A 17,942-nucleotide genomic window follows, 5' to 3' on the forward strand; every position below is an offset into this window, starting at 1 on the left:
GCCGGTAATTTATTGTGCTGTTTTATCCTCTGTTGTGCCCGTGCCCCTGCTGTAGATTGCTTTGCCCCCTGCATTGTGCCCGTTATCGTCTCTTGGACCGTTTTTTTCTGCCCCCTGCATTGTACCTGTGCTCTGTTTATTTATTTTTTCATCGTTGTGCCCCTGCTCGCCCTGCGCCCCCACCGCCGTCTCTATTGCTGACCCACCCCGCTCCCTGCCGCTGCTCCCCCTCGGCCCCACCCCCGTTCCCTCCAGCATCTATGTTCCCCTCCCCACTCGCCACCCCGCTCCCGCCTCCCAGCTGCTCCTCCCTCGCTCCGCCCCCCTCCACTCTCCACTTATGTCAGAGTGGCAAACGCGCAGCGTTCACGCGCAGCGGGTGCGCCCTAAGCGCGCCGAAGGCGCGCCAAAGGCAAACCCGTCTGCGCCTGGACCGCGCCCAGCGCCAGACCCCTGGCCCCCGCCGAGGCCATCCCACCCGTCGGACGTACGACGCCGCCACCCTCACCGCACTCAATACCGGCTGACTCCCCGACTGCCACCGAGCCGCCCCAGGACACACCCACGGACCCTTCACCTGCCAATACTGCAAGTTCTGCTGCATCAGGACCTACACTGCACCCGCAGACGCCAAGCAGAGCACCAACTTCAACCACCTGAAGTGCATCCTGCTCAACACCCGCTTCGTCCACAGACATGCCGTGGAACTATGGAACCTACTCGACACCACAACTCCAGACGTCGCCTTCCTCACGGAAACCTGGATGAACGCCTCATCAGCGCCCGACATCGCCATAGCCATCCCGGACGGATACAAGATCATCCGAAGGGACCGCATCAACCAAACAGTAGGAGGCATCGCCATCGTCCACAAGAACACCATCCGCATCACGACCAGCTCCGACGACACCCTCACAGCCGCCGAACATCTTCACTTCCAGATACACACCGACCCCAAGACCACACTCATAGGCACACTCATTTACAGACCCCCAGGACCCCGCACACAATTCAGCGAAGACATCGCTGACTTTGTCAGCCCACACGCCCTCCCCTCCGACGACTATATCCTGCTAGGGGACCTCAACTTCCACCTGGAGAACAACAATGACAACAACACCACCACCCTGCTGGACAACCTCTCCAATCTCGGACTCAAACAACTGGTAAACACCCCCACCCACTATGCCGGACACACGCTCGACCCAATCTTCTCCTCCAGCAAGCACATCTCCTTCAACCACTCCACGGGACTCCACTGGACAGACCACAGCTGCGTCCACTTCAGCTTCAAAAAGGCCACGACCCACCACCACCCGCAACAGGTTCCCCGCAGACGTTGGAACAAGATTACCACCGACCAGATCACCTCATCACTGAACCAGAACCCTCCTGCCAGATCAACGGACCCCAATCAAGCAGCCAACAACCTCGCACAGTGGATCTCCAACTGCGCTGACGACCTCGCACCCCTGAAAACAAATCCCAACAAGCCAGGAAGCAAAAAAGCCTCTTGGTTCAACGACGACCTCAAGACCTCCAAGAAGAACTGCCGCACCCTCAAGAAAGCCTGGCGAAAAAACCCGACCACAGACAACATGACCGCCCTCAAGCACGCCACCCGCAAACACCACCAGCAGATCCGCACCACCAAGAAATCTGCATTCAAGGATCGACTAGACAACAATGCCCACAACAGCAAGGAACTCTTCAGCATCATCAAAGAGCTCACCAACCCCAGCGCCGGCAACAACGACATCACTCCCTCACAAGAACTCTGCGACTCTCTCGCCCGTTCTTCCACAGCAAGATCGCAGACATACACAACAGCTTTGGCGACCCGACCACACCCCCAACCATAGATCCGAAGCCCCCCACCACCACCCTCCGTGCCTGGACCCCGGTCAGCACCGAAGACACCATACGCACGATGAACACCATCCACTCCGGATCGCCAACCGACCCATGCCCCCACCACATCTTCAACATGGCCGACTCCGTCATCGCTCCCCAACTCCGGGACATCATCAACTGCTCCTTCAACACCGCTACCTTCCCAGAAAGCTGGAAGCATGCAGAGCTCAGCGCCCTCCTGAAGAAACCATCAGCAGACCCCACCGAACTCAAGAACTACCGCCCCATCTCGCTCCTCCCATTCCCCACCAAAGTCATCGAAAAGACCGTCAACAGTCAGCTTGCCGCCTTCCTCGAATCCAACGGTTCCCTCGACCCCTCACAGTCCCGCTTCAGAGCCAACAACAGCACCGAGACCGCCCTCATCGCAGCCACCGACGACATCCGAACCCTGCTCGACAACGAGGAAACCGCGGCCCTCATCCTCCTGGACCTCTCAGCAGCGTTCGATACTGTCTGCCACCGCACCCTAGTACAACGCCTTAGCAACATCGGAATACAAGATAAGGCATTGGAGTGGATCACCTCGTTCTTCACAGGAAGAACCCAGAGAGTCCGCCTCCCCCCGTTCAGATCAGAGGCCATCGAAGTCATCTGCGGCGTACCACAAGGTTCATCACTCAGCCCCACCCTCTTCAACGTCTACATGAGCCCCCTTGCAGCCATCGCGCGCCAACACAACCTCAACATCATCTCCTACGCCGACGACACCCAGTTGATCCTCTCCCTCACCAAAGACCCAACCACCGCCTGAAACAACCTACACGAAGGGATGAAAGAAGTAGCAGAGTGGATGAAGAACAGCCGCCTAAAACTTAACTCAGACAAGACAGAAGTCCTCATCCTGGGATCATCCCCCTCTGCCTGGGACGACTCCTGGTGGCCTCCGGCCCTAGGCAGCGCACCCAAAACAACGGATCATGCACACAACCTGGGCTTCATCCTTGACTCCTCCCTCTCGATGACCAGACAAGTCAACGCCGTCTCATCATCATGTTTTAACATCCTACGCATGCTCCGAAAGATTTTCCGATGAATCCCCACTGAAACCAGGAAAACGGTCACCCAGGCACTCGTCACCAGCCGGCTAGACTACGGAAACACCCTCTACACCGGAACCACAGCCAAACTGCAAAAAAGACTCCAATGCATTCAGAACGCCTCCGCACGACTCATCCTGGACATACCTCGACACAACCACATTTCCGGACACCTGAGAGACCTGCACTGGCTCCCCGTCAGCAAGAGAATCACGTTCCGTCTCCTCACCCACGCACACAAGGCCCTCCACGACCAAGGACCCAGCTACCTTAACAACCGCCTGACCTTCTACACCCCCACCCGCCAACTGCGATCATCCAACCAAGCCCTCGCCGCGATTCCCCGCATCCGAAAAGCCACCATGGGAGGAAGATCCTTCTCCTACCTGGCGGCCAAAACCTGGAATTCCGTCCCCACCCACCTCCGTCGTATCCAGGACCACCTCTCCTTCAGGAAGAAACTCAAGACCTGGTTGTTCGATCAATAGCAGACCCCCACTCCCCTAAGCACCTTGAGACCCTCTGGGTGAGTAGCGCGCTATACAAATTTCTGATTGGATTGGATTGGATTGACTGGGGGTGAATGTATGATTCATTCAGCATTTCATCCATCATTTGTTTGCGTAGCACTTTTCGCCCTATGTGGGATGGGATGCCCAGACGTGGGTCCCTTGCTCACTGTACCACTGGATTCAAGCTAGCCTGGCTGATGAAGGGTGACATACCCTGAAACCGGTCCCAGGATGCTTGTTTCCGTTCAAGGGAGGACCCGGCTTGGCAGTTCGGTCTGGACTGTTCCCATGAGGCACAGGGTCAAGACTGATTTACATATGGCTGGGTCTAAACTGGGGAGGCATGGTGAGCAAAAGAACGATGGATTTAACCCAGATCTCTTGACTGGGGATGAATGTATGATTCATTCAGCATTCTGTCAATCATTTCTTTGCGTAGCACTTTTCGCCCTATGTGGGATGGGTATGCCCAGACGTGGGTCCCTTGCTCACTGTACCACTGGATTAAAGCTAGCCTGGCTGATGAAGGATGACATACCCTGAAACCGGTCCCAGGATGCTTTTTTCCGGTCCAGGGAGGACCTGGCTTGGCAGTTCGGTCTAGACTGTTCCCACGAGGCGCAGGGTCAAGACTGATTTGCATATGGCTGGGTCTAAACTGGGGGGCACGATGAACAAAAGAACTATGGATTTAACCCAGATTTCTTGACTGGGGGTGAATGTATGATTCATTCAGCATTCCGTCCATCATTTGTTTGCGTAGCACTTTTCGCCCTATGTGGGATGGGTATGCCGAGACGTGGGTCCCTTGTTCACTGTACCACTGCATTCAAGCTAGCCTGACTGATGAAGGGTGACATACCCTGAAACCGGTCCCAGGATGCTTGTTTCCGGTCCAGGGAGGACCTGGCTTGGCAGTTCGGTCTGGACTGTTCCCATGAGGCACAGGGTCAAGACTGATTTGCATATGGCGGGTCTAAACTGGGGGGGGGCATGGTGAGCAAAGGAACAATGGATTTAACTCAGATCTCTTGACTGGGGTTGTAAAAAGGCAGGGCCGAATTCGACCAAGAACCCTTCAGTATTTGCCCGGCGTTAGCCGCCTCTCATACCATTCAACATTACCAAACAAAAAGGCAGGCGCTGGAGGCTGAAGGCAGGAAACAGGAGTTTATTCCGACGGAATCAGAACACGTCAAATCAGACAACAGGGTATCTTCTCGAGGTGCTCTAACCGCATCTCTGAGGCCTGGCCTCTTATACACAAGTTTATGGCTTTATTACATTTATGACATCCGTGGTATTGCTTTGAAGTACGAAAAAGGCATCTTTGGAATCCCCGGTTCAGGCCCGTTCTCACGCATATCTACAGTAGGGGTTCCCACCCAAATCTCAGCATGATGGCTATCGCGCAACTGGACATTCCGCTGGGAACAGGAATGCGGGCGATTGGTCGGATCTAGGGGTGTGAAGGCATTGATTAATCCCCGCTCCTTTGATGTGAGGCGAGGTCCTACTGTAGGGGGCAATAAACTGCATCTGTTGGGCTAGGTGATGGCCTGGGATCAGGCCGGACAATCGGGCAGGGAGGAAGAGGTTATCAAAAGGGCCTGTTCTATGAATGAGATGAAAGAGTGAGGGGGTGCAGCACGGGATGTGGCTCGGAGACAGGGTCGAGCTGGAGGTGCGTTTATGGCCCAAGCAGGAGAGACCGGGGGCTGTCGGGGCGCGGGGGGGGGGTGTTTGCAAGGCCGGTGAGTGAGGGGGAGAGAGAGACGCGCAGGCTATTGGCAGTGGGCAGAAAGGCTATGGCACACAAAATGGCTGCCACTTACGTGCATGAAGGGGCCTAAAACGGACAAGATGGCGTGGCCACTGTTTCACGATTTTCACTTTACTTTCAACAGTGGCTGTGGTGAACATAAATGAACGCCGCTTATGTATACCTAATTTAGTCATTTTCCACAGTCCCCAGTTTTTATCATAAGTTAGTTCATTTCTGTTCATGTCACAGGTGAGGATGTGCAAGCTGACATTAGTTTATACAATTCGCTTTGGTAGCCCATATGCATTACAGGCAGATGGAAATAATTCTGCTATCAATGCTGACAGACTCGTACATAACCATGCGTAGTCAAGGTGATAGGCGAGGAGGCAGTGCATACAAAATTAAATTAGCTGTGTCATACATTAGACCTGGAGATGGGGACATTACTTAGATGATGTAGGGAACTCGTTCGAATACAAACATGATGTTATACAAAAAAAATGTTCTGGCAGAATAAGGGCTATTAAGTACATTACTTGAGGTCTGGACTCCGTGGAGATCAAAACTAGACAGCATGTTCACGTGTATGACTGGTGTTCTATAATCATCACGATACAGAGTTGACGCTTTCTTAGTTATCCATGTACAGTTAAAAGTGACCGATGTAAGGTTTTGAAAGCTCAATTGGGTGATAATCAATACAAAGTGGTTGGGAGAGGAATTCAACTTAATACAAGTGACAGTCAAGGGGTGGTAATGTTCAAAAAAAGGTTCTTCTTTCCAGTGTCTTATTACAGCGAGCCATCACTGGTAGGCTCTCATTGTTCTTCCTCTAATCCAGATTTCGCGTTGCAGGGTGTGGCCATTCTTTGCTCTCGGACCACAGTCCTGATTGTCCTGCTCCCAACTGATCTATCATAGGTACTTTAGGCGGAGTACCCGCATTCCGTTCTTCTTTCGTGACAAACCCTATTCTATCTTTGTGCTGTGTTTCTCCTTGAAGTCAAGTTAACAAAAAACTCCATATGGAAAGAGGGGGGGGGATGCTTTGGGAGGCCGAGGGAAGAGAGGGTGGAGCGGGATCAGATCTGAAACGGACCAAGGAGGGCAGAAATCTCAAGCAAGTGGGCCCATCAATCGGGCTCAATTGGGCTGGGACTTTCGGCACGAGCTGGTCAACATGCAGGGGCTTCTGGACAGCCCTTCTTTCTTTCATTTTCCATGTTGAGAATGGTGCCTCGTCCCGCATCTCTTTGCTCTGTGGCTCCGCCTTGGTCGAGGTCATAGATGTTCCCAGATCTGCAGCCAGGCTGTGCGTCACGTCCGGCCCCTCTCCTCCGACGACTGCATGTTATCTTTAAATAAGTACAAAAACAAGTCTTAGAGAACTGGCAGGGGAAGACGTTCACATACTTCAATTTCTCTCCCAACCCCAAGTAGTTGGGGAAACGTTTATCGGTCACAATAGGGTGGATGTTTATTAGTCCTTACATCGGGGTATGCTATTAACTCATGAATCATTGCTGCGGTGCAGGTTTGCAGGCATTTTTACTATTTTCCATCATCATGTCTGTTTGGTGTTTATTCCTGTTACATTCGCTAACGTTATTTATCTTTAAAAACAAGGTCATCAGCTACACTCTTTAAGGTTTTCTGGGATGGCTGGTACAGAACTAGGACCATTCTGGAAAAACGGGGACGTTTCGGACAATACTTTTGTGCAATGGGCGGTGGTAATCTGAATGATGAAGGCGGTGTTACTAAAGCACTAAAAAAACCACTGACACATAGTTCCCTTTTAAGGGCCAGATTAGGGGACATCAGTCGTCTTACCTGTCCTTTCTTTCTCAGCCAATTAAGTTCCATCATTTTACAGAAAGGAGAGGTAGTAATATGGCAAGATACGATCGTTTTGTTTCTGTCAATTTGTTCAAACACTGTCGTGTTCGGAGCCAATTATACATGTACCAGCGAGGTACAGTGTCGTCATTTATTCAAAAGGGAGCAAAGGAGCCATCAGAGGGAGAGAGCGTCGTGCGAACCAAATAGGCTATTAGTACACGTACAACATAAAGAGAGAGAGAGAGAAGAGACATGCATAATAATAGGCTATTCAGTGCACACACACATAGAACAGTACGGGTCAGTTTTACGTGTAAAAACACAAGCTGAGGGAAAACATAAATTCCTAGTTTACGTACACACAAATACCAGATAGGGCGCGACAGTACATACATCAAGTACGAAAACCTAAGACAAGACACAGAGCTATTTTGGGCAAAAGGACTTCGTCCTGCGTGTTGCGTATTCTCGGTATTCCCTTTAATTCATTTAGGGGTGGAGCTCTTTTTATTCTCCTTCCTTCCTAATAGTAGACAATTTTTGTTGGTAACCTCGTTTCAAAAATACTTACTCCTTTTTAATTGGTCGGACACTAGTCCAGACGTGCTTATACTCCCGGTGGGGTCATCCAACATCTAGCAAATGATGATGATAATGGTGCAATTCCGGTTTTTCTATGAGGATGGAAGAAGAAGGGGTAAATCTAAAACATGACAATGTCCCTAATTTCTGGGCTGAGTGGGATTTTGGATGAACCCCGACCCGGGGTACTCCTAACTTCTCTTATTTAGTCAGCGCATTATTTTGGGTATACATTTGGGATATCGGTTGGGGTAGGGTTCGTTGTACTGTAGTAACCCTTCAAGTCTCTGGTGTAGGCCACTCTCCCATTTACTAGCTCCGGAGAGAGAGTCATCTCTAATTAAGGAATGTGCTATACTCTTATTCGTCTTTCACATGCAGGTACCATGTTCGGGCTTAATTTTCCTAGCCCATTAACCGTTTGATCAACACCTCAGTCATACAAAAAGCATTCTTTTGTCAACCCAGACGTGTACCACACATAAGCATTCATACGGCACAAATCAGGGCCCATGCGCACATTCGTACCATACAAATTCTTCACGCTCCCAGAGATAGCTCCTGTATACAATGTACCATCTCACAGAGCTAGCCTATTTTTCTTCTTTGCATGGAACACAGTGCGTTTTAGGTCTTCTCCATACTTCAGCTGAAATTCCGATATTAACCTGCATAAAAAGAAAAGAAGGGGGGGGCAGCGTTCAAAGCACATCAGCGCGCATAAACACGAAAATGTTTTTACCTACCACGTACCTGACTTATCTCTTTGGGATGTAGTACCTTGCATCTCGGCATTGAGGCCCAGAGGGACTGGTAGTGCGGAAAAAGACACCCGATGATAGGCTGTTTATTACATAGATCGCTCGAGGGTGGTAGTACAGACCGCATGTAGGAAAGGGTCAAAAGCCAGGGGTATTCAGTATAAGGTGAGGGGGGGTGACGGAGTCATGTTTTCATTTGAAGGGAAGAAATGGTTTACAGTGGTATAGGGTCGTTCCTAGTCGCAGAGCATGGAAACTATTGGGGGGTGGCAAGTTTCACTGAGGGCTTTCGTGCCTTCAATAGCATGTGTTTTGCCTAACGTTAGACTAGAGGGCATTCCTCTGGTGGGTTTTAGGAGCGTTTAAGAACTCCTCTGATACACGGAGTGGGTAAAACAAGGATTATGATGTTCAGGATTCCGAGGACCAGAATGCGCTTGGGGTTCATCACTAACAATACTTCGGGTCAATGTACTTCTTCGGGGAATTTACAACTGTAGTGTAATTAAAGATTCCTAGTTTGAAAAAGGCGCGCTTTCGATCCACATGGGGGCTGTGAGGTAAAAGAGGTCTGGCCTACTGTCCTATTCATAGATATATCTAAATATCAGGATCTCTACCTATTGCTTATGCTGCAGGAATGTAAAATACGACAGATCTTGACTATTCTTTTCGCATTATTTCTGTGTACTATGTCCTTTTAATTTTTCATAATCAAAATTGCTTCATTTTACTTGCCCTTTATTTATTTGAGGATAGTAGCCTTTATTCGAAAACCTACCAATCTAAGTGACTGTTATGATGCTAGTTCCATATATTTAAAACAACTTTATTTGTGAAGATGTCAGCATCCAAATACGGGCCTCCAACCATATAGGCCGGTCACGGAGCAGACAGGAAACGCATGAGGTAAGGAGAGATTACACTGTAGTATAGAAGTACATAACGGGCGAGCCATTTAATTAAAAAAACTAAACGTGACTAACGGTTGCAGGATCAGTGAAGGTTTAATTTTATAATTGGAAGTATAACAGGGTCAGTTACAATAAAATCGTTCATACGCACACCATGGGCAAATATCATGAGTAACATTACTTCGAAGCTTTGATAATACAATAATTAATAATGAATAAAAACCCACATCAATAGGGTTGTCCACATGCCCAGTCAGTACCCTTCCCCGCCCGCCGTGTGCACAAAGACCGCATACATATCCCATAACATCAAGGCTAAGCAACTAGAATGTCATAAGGGGTTGCAAGTCCCGCCTATACTGGCGCCATTTTGGTTGAGGTCGGGCAGGTCCAGAGTATAGTCCCAATGCCTTCAATAACTAGCGGTCAGACCAGAATCCCTTTCGGCAGTTCAAAAAAAATTCCGTTAACGTCAACGGAAAGGACAGGCGGCATGAACCGTGACTTAAAGGTGAGGAAGGCAGAATCTCCCCTACCGGGCCATGTTGAGGTCCCACCGGAACTGGTCGAGTTGGTAGTCTACAGTATCTCTTAGTAATTTAGGACAAAAGCTGGCGTTAGCATGAGAGCACCGCCATCTCGTGACAACATCATGGCCACTCCGGAGAGCGGGACAGCAGGCATATCCATCCGTCGATGCACTGTACCGTCCTCCCTCACGGCACCAGATGAGGGTAAGGCGGCGGTCACCCCCACCGGAAGCCCGCGGGAGTCGGGGGCCAACGACTTTCGTAGAATCTCTAGAGCTGAGAGAACGTCTTCAAGAGTGGGGTTCATGCCCGAGCAGGCAAGCATCCGAGTTCCATGGTAGCCCAGAGCCATCTTAGTGGACCAGGCCCAAACCCGGGGAGCCGGCCGCCATCTTGACAGTCCCACAGCAGCTGCCCTTCACCACGGCCACCGGAGCGGCCCTCCCCCCGGTCAGCCAGCCGCGGGGGACCCGCAAGTGGAACGCGAATGGCAGTCTTGGTGCAGGAGAGGAACCTCCATCTGGAGGAGGAGGGGGCCGTCCGCGCCGCCTCTCCGCGGGCGCCCCACGCCATCTGCGGGAGCCCCACGCCATCTCCTGGCCGGGCAGGTATACAAAATGGCTGGACCAGGCGAAAAGGGGGGAGCCATCAGCAAGGCATCCCCCGCACACAACTTGCTGGACACCACCTCTGGACGATCCGGGGACGGGCCTCGGCGCGTTGGGTTGCCTCCGGCGTATTCGCACAACGGTCCCTTTTGGTCGGCCTCCATCCTCCACCCCAGGCCGCCACCGATGTCGCCTCGCCGGCTGATGACTGCAGGCAAGGACCCGGTCTCCACGTGCCGGAGGCCTCGTTTTTCCGGACGAGCGTAGCTGCAGATCTGCTGCACTCCGGAGCCCCCAGGACGGATGGTAGGTATTAAGGTTGTCGTTATTGGGCAGGGTGGGCGGCAGGATAGACACGTTTGGGCAGCGGGGTCGGCGGAGCCGAGCTACCTTGCGGCCATCACTGCGTCAAGCTCGGCTCCTCCCACTAGTTTCAAATTTCTCATGAAGGGCTGTTCCTAGTGTTTCTTTTTTAGCGGGGTCAAAAAGATCCCATCAGTGGCCTACTGACTTTGCTTGATTCCTTTTGTTTTTCCTAGCGATTTTTATGTCATAGTTTGTTGAAAAGATACAACGGCTAATCCGTATTTCATATACATGTCCTTTTTATTAGGGGTGCCCTCCGGCGGAGCCGGATGATCTACCTCTAATAAATGGTCCGGGCTGATCCAACTACTGAACAATGGGGAGAAGATAGGCATGACGGGTTACAATGGGGACAAAAGTCTGCACTACCTATCCTTCACTACTTTGCGAAGACTAGGCAGAATATTTCTATTCTACAGTATTCGCAAATAGGGAATACCCAAAGAGAGAACTAATTCCAAACAGTCAATGTTCGGACAAACAATCAATCAATCAAATGAGGAATAAAATAGGCGCGACGGGTTACAACGGGGGCAAAAGCCTGCGCTACCTACCCTTCACTATCTGCAAAGGGAGAATACTCCTATCCTTCCCCGTTTGTAGACAGAGAATCTCTCAGAACCAAACAATCAAATGCGTAATACTAGTATTTTCCAAGACAATCAAACAATCAATTCGCAATTCGTCGTGTTACACGACCTTACCCGGACCGCATGGACAGTTTCTCGTCTTCCGCTTCCAGCGCCTGATCGTCCTCTATTCTCCATAATTGCTGTGGCACTCCTGATGGTTCCCAGTCAGGACCGTAGATCACTCGAGAGAGGTCTGTTCGGAACCGGTGAAGTTTGGATGATCGGCTGCCAGACGAGGGTCTATCGGGCAGGTGCACTTCCCGATCGTTGCAGTCGTTCACTCTGTTGTTGGGACCTCTCCCACTGGATCCACGTGTCGCTGATGGGCCCCACGTTTGGGACGCCAATTGTAAAAAGGCAGGGCCGAATTCGACCAAGAACCCTTCAGTATTTGCCCGGCGTTAGCCGCCTCTCATACCATTCAACATTACCAAACAAAAAGGCAGACGCTGGAGGCTGAAGGCAGGAAACAGGAGTTTATTCCGACGGAATCAGAACACGTCAAATCAGACAACAGGGTATCTTCTCGAGGTGCTCTACCCGCATCTCTGAGGCCTGGCCTCTTATACACAAGTTTATGGCTTTATTACATTTATGACATCCGTGGTATTGCTTTGAAGAACGAAAAAGGCATCTTTGGAATCCCCGGTTCAGGCCCGTTCTCACACATATCTACAGTAGGGGTCCCCACCCAAATCTCAGCATGATGGCTATCGCGCAGCTGGACATTCCGCTGGGAACAGGAATGCGGGCGATTGGTCGGATCTAGGGGTGTGAAGGCATTGATTAATCCCCGCTCCTTTGATGTGAGGCGAGGTCCTACTGTAGGGGGCAATAAACTGCATCTGTTGGGCTAGGTGATGGCCTGGGATCAGGCCGGACAATCGGGCAGGGAGGAAGAGGTTATCAAAAGGGCCTGTTCTATGAATGAGATGAAAGAGTGAGGGGGTGCAGCACGGGATGTGGCTCGGAGACAGGGTAGAGCTGGAGGTGCGTTTATGGCCCAAGCAGGAGAGACCGGGGGCTGTCGGGGCGCGGGGGGGGGGGGTTTGTGAGGCCGGTGAGTGAGGGTAGAGAGAGAGACGCGCAGGCTATTGGCAGTGGGCAGAAAGGCTATGGCACACAAAATGTCTGCCACTTACGTGCATGAAGGGGCCTAAAAGGGACAAGATGGCGTGGCCACTGTTTCACGATTTTCACTTTACTTTCAACAGTGGCTGTGGTGAACATAAATGAACGCCGCTTATGTATACCTAATTTAGTCATTTTCCACAGGGTCAATGTATGATTCGTTCAGCATTCCGTTTATCATTTGATTGCATAGCACTTTTCGCCCTATGTGGGATGGGTATGCCCAGACGTGGGTCCCTTGCTCACTGTACCACTGGATTCAAGCTAGCCAGGCTGAAGAAGGGTGACATACCCTGAAACCAGTCCCAGGATTCTTGTTTCCAATCCAGGGAGGACCTGGCTTGGCAGTTCGGGCTAGACTGTTCCCATGAGGCACAGGGTCAAGACTGATTTGCATATGTCTGGGTCTAAACTGGGGTGGCATAGTGAGCAAAAGAACTATGGATTTAACCCAGATCTCTTGACTGGGGGTAAATGTATGATTTGTATAGCATTCCGTCCATCATTTGTTTGCGTAGCACAGCTCTTTATGGGTAACATCTAGCAGCCAAGAGTCATCTGGATGAGAGAGGACACTGCCCACTGCTGTTGGATTTATATGTGTGACTTCTAGCCGCCCAGAGACATCTGAATGATGGAGGGCATCGGCCACTGCTGCCAGCTCTTTATGGGTGATATCTATCAGCCCAGAGGCATCTGGATGAGAGCTGGCACTGCCTGCAGCTGCCAGTTCTTTATGGGTGACATATAGCAGCCGCAAGACATCTGGATGAGAGAGGGCACTGTCCACTGCTGCCAGCTCTTTAAAGGGGACATCTAGCAGCCACAAGACATCTGAATGAGAGAGGGCACTGCCCACTACTGCCAGCTCTTCATGTGTGACATCTAGCAGCTCAGAGGCATCTGGATGAGAGAGGGCACTGCCCACTGCTGCCAGCGCTTCATGTGTGACATCTAGCAGCCCAGAGACATCTGGATGAGAGAGGGCACTGCCTACTGCCGCCAGCTCTTCATGGGTGACATCTAGCAGACCACAGACATCTGTATGAGAGAGGGCACCGGCCACTGCTGTGAGCTCTTCATGGGTGAAACCTAGCAGACCAGCGACATATGGAGGAGAGAGGGTACTGCCCACTGCTGCCAGCTCTTCATGGGTGACATCTAGCAGACCACAGACATCTGGATGAGAGAGGTAACTGGCCCGTCGTCAGCTCTTAATCCAAACGTAAGAAGTCAGATGGTGCCTTCAATTATCACCACTAGCCTGTGAAATAGTAAAGACTCAGGGGCAGATTCACAATTCCTGGCGCATCCCCGCTAATCAGCAGGGATGCGCCAGGGAACTTGCGACACGCATTACAATCCTTGCACCACCACGGATCTGCCACATTTACAATGCAGCTCGTTATGACGCAAGGAAATGCAGATGCGTGTCGCATTTGCTGGCGTAAGGTTGGTGCAGTGCAGGAGTCGTGTCACAAGCACAACACGGCACGGCTCCAGCACCATTCCAACCCAGCCAAACTGCAACATGATGCATCAAGCCTTACGCCTGCTTCAAGCAGGCGTAAGGTTTTGACGCAGCGAGCGTCGGAAAAGTGTCTGAGTGAAATCTTGTAGATTTCACTCAGGCACTTTTCCGAGGTGTTCCAGTGCCGGATCGCCCACCCTGCGCCGGAATGCCCACATGAAACCTGATGCAGGTTTCATGTGGCGCAGGGCTTTGCAACATGACGCATCTCACTGAATGCGTCACATTGAAATTTTGTCGCAACATGGCGCAGCTTTATGCCGCCGCTGCATCACAGAAGTGACGCAACGGCGGTGCAAAAGTGGTGCACGGAGATTGTAAATCTGCCCTTCATTGTTTCAAAGTGGTGTGGCCAAAGTCAACGAAGGATGACTTACAAGTATGTGGTGTTATAACCGGAACAGAGGTGAGAGCTCTGAAGTGCTAAGGCCCTGTTTCCATTTGTAATAGTGTTCTAAGGTCAGGGAAGGATTAACAACGATAAGCCCCTAGAAAAATCTCAATATCATTAAAATCTCAACGGATGAGCACTAAGTCAGGATAGGCGTGCTTAGCAATGTTCTTACTTACAGCACTTGTACATTGGTATCACACAGATGAAAGTTGGAGTAGAACAGTAGACAGACATCTTCCTTGCAAATTCTGAAGAAAGGAGGGTCTCAAATATCAAACAGTTTGACATCTATCCATGTTCAAAGGTTTGTTCTGGGTGCTCTACTGAGGGAACAGGCAAAAAAGGGAGGATGGGCTGAGCTTGGGACGCGCATCTGTTTAAGAGAGAGAGGTTGTTGGTGAAACAAATGTTGGTTTGTGAGCCGAGAGTACATTTAAAAATAATTTGTATGTTCAATAATACAAAATGGTCATGGCATGTTCATATGTGTGTTAGACTATTGAATGTGCTTTGAGTAAAGGCACTCCTATGGAGAGATCAATGCTCATGAGTTAAACTAAGACACCAATCTTGACGCTGTTCTTCCTGTCGCTTTTGGCCGCCATAAGTGTGGCAGGGTATGCTCAGACGTGAGTCCCTTGCTCACTTTGCCACTGGATTCAAGCAAGCCGGGCTGAAGACGGCTGGAATGCCAGAAACCGTTCCTCGGAAGCTTGTTTCCGGTCCAGGGAAGACGTGGCTTGGCAGTTCGGGCTGGACTGTTCCCATGAGGCACAGGGTCAGACTGATTTGCATATAGCCATGTCTGAACTGGGGTGGCAGGGTGAGCTAAAGAACGGTGATGGATTAAACCCAGATCTTCTGACTGGGTGTGAGTGTTTGATTGATTCAGATGCTCCGTCCATCAACACCCCCCTTTTGTACCACGTTCTTCCTGTCGGAGCACTACAAATGGTGAGAATGTCATGAGCCCGTAACTCAATGTCAATAATCCACTTCTGTGGAGTTGCTCTTCCGGTTGTGTCTGGTCCAACTGGAGGATCATTGACCCAACTGGAGGATCATTGGACACCAAGAATTAAATCTTTGAAGAATGAAAAGGTACTTTAACGGAGTGAAGTGGCAGCTCACCAGCCTCATCGTCAATAAGATAATGAATGGGCGCGTCGCATGGGTCCAAGAAGACTCTGTGATGATTATCAGGTAATTTTCTATAGGTTATTTAATATTGTTTGTGTGCTATGCAGTGTGCTGCAAGTTCACTTATTAACCCGTTTACTGCTTCGAACGTTCAGCGCCAGTGCTGAACGTTCGAAGAAACAGGTGCGGCCGCGTCAGCCGTGCGCAGCACCAGGGAGGTAGCTCGCGCGACGTTCAACGGCCGACGGCAGCAGCGATAGGGTTAAAAGTGTGTTGTTCTGTCTAGTGTTAGGGAGATATCATCTAGGAGTCAGTCTGGACCTCAGCACCACGGAGCTAGAATACAGGTCAAGGCCATTAAAGCCAAACACTGAGTCTGATGGAAGCAGAGACCACAGCTCATACAGAGATAGCTATGACTCAATTCAATTTTAACGTGAGCTCCAATCAAGCAGATGTTTCAATTACAAGGAAAGAAGTAAATGAACATGGTTTTAGAGGAAACTAAGGGGCTTATGCATAAAGAAATGTTGGAGCACGGTGCTACACCACATTTAGAAACGCCACCCTCTATTTCATTTTCAAAACGCAGGGATGTGCCGTATTTACAAAAATATAGCACACCCCTGCGTTCCTCCTAGCGCTGGCACTATAAAAGCTGCCCAGTGCCAGCGCAGGCACCCATGTGCCATGTTGCAAGGGTGCCAACGCTGCAGGAGCGATTGTTTATGTGCAGGAAGGGAGACCTTTCTGCACATAAACATTCAAAAATTGTGATTTGCTCTTTCTAGCACACTTTGAAAGAGCAAAAAACGAGGAGAAATTAATAATTTCTCTTTTTATTGCAATTCTAAGACCAGGTATTCCCTGGCATTCGTTTTTGGTGTTGCCCCAGCCTAGTAAATCTGGGGCAGCATCAAAAAGCAATGGGTGTTGTGGTGGAACACCCACTGCAACACCCATTGCACTCCCCTTTGCCACAGCGGAAAGGGGCATATTTACAAGGTGGCGTCAAGCCACGTTAAGTGGCTTAGCGCCACCTTGTAAATATGGGATATGGAGCAACACCATCGGAGGGTAAAAAAAGTAACGCTCCGCTGGGGATAGGGGCTTGTACATATGCCACCAAGGGGCATATTACCAACGATTAGCGATATTTATCGCTAACGATGCTTAGCAACAAATTTTTTAACGCTAAGCATCGCCGGAAATTATCGCAGAGATAACTTGCTATTAGCAAGGTTTATCTCAGAAGTGATAAAAATCCTTGTGCTAACTGCCAAATGAGAGATTATCGCTGGAAAAAAACGATAATCTCTCGAAGTTTGGCGTTAGCTTGATGATAGGGGCTCACAAACTTAGCCATGATATCCACCTTCCATAGGATATCATGGCTAAGTCAGGAAAATACCAGGTGTAAAAAAAGCAGTGCTAACCGCGGTTAGCGCTGCTTTTTTTTAATCACTAACAGGTTAAGCGAAATCCTTGATAATAGGAGAAATGTCGCTTACCAACATTTCTCCTATTATTTTTCTCTGGAACGCCCCCTTTGCATCTCATTAGAGATGCAAGGGGAAGCGTAGAGAAAAAGGGTGCTAACATGCGAATTTGCGTGTTAGCACCCTGTTGCTGATAGGGAGATTATTTTATCTCCGCTTTCTTGGCTTTTAAAGCCAAAAAAGCGGAGATAAATCCCTTGATAATATCCCCCATGATATTTAAAGTCTCCTAGAGTGTAGACAGGCGGTAAAACACCAGGGATATCTGACCTCTTAATCCGATGCACTGCAGAGATGCTGCTGTGTTCTTGCTATCCCAGACTAAGTGTTAGTTAGTTATTTTACTTATTTTGCTCTTAAAAGCATTGCAGTGGGCAAGTAAGCATTATGCTTTTGATGCATTTGAATGAGTTAGACCAACCCTACAAACTTATCTACATCTGAAGAATTAATGCAGGAAATGCAAGTGAGGTTTGCCCCAAGATTTACTGCCCAGTTTGAAGAAGTCGCGTTACAGATGAAACAGAACTGTGAATGCATGTATGGCACATTTTAGCAAGTACTACTAAAGTTGAAACACTCATTGAAGTAGGAACATTTTTACCAAACAAACACGAGTCCATAAACGTGTAGTAAGAGACTGGAGAATCCAAAAAAGAAGGAGTTAGGATTAGTGGAGTCTGGTGCTCCATAAAACCGTTTTGATGCTTGATTATGGCAAGAACACAAAATTACAAGAAAAGTCTAGAGTTGATGAGAATGGCTGACGTCTGGGGCC

Source organism: Lissotriton helveticus, chromosome 11 (assembly GCF_964261635.1).
Source record: "Lissotriton helveticus chromosome 11, aLisHel1.1, whole genome shotgun sequence".
Lineage (NCBI taxonomy): Eukaryota > Metazoa > Chordata > Amphibia > Caudata > Salamandridae > Lissotriton > Lissotriton helveticus.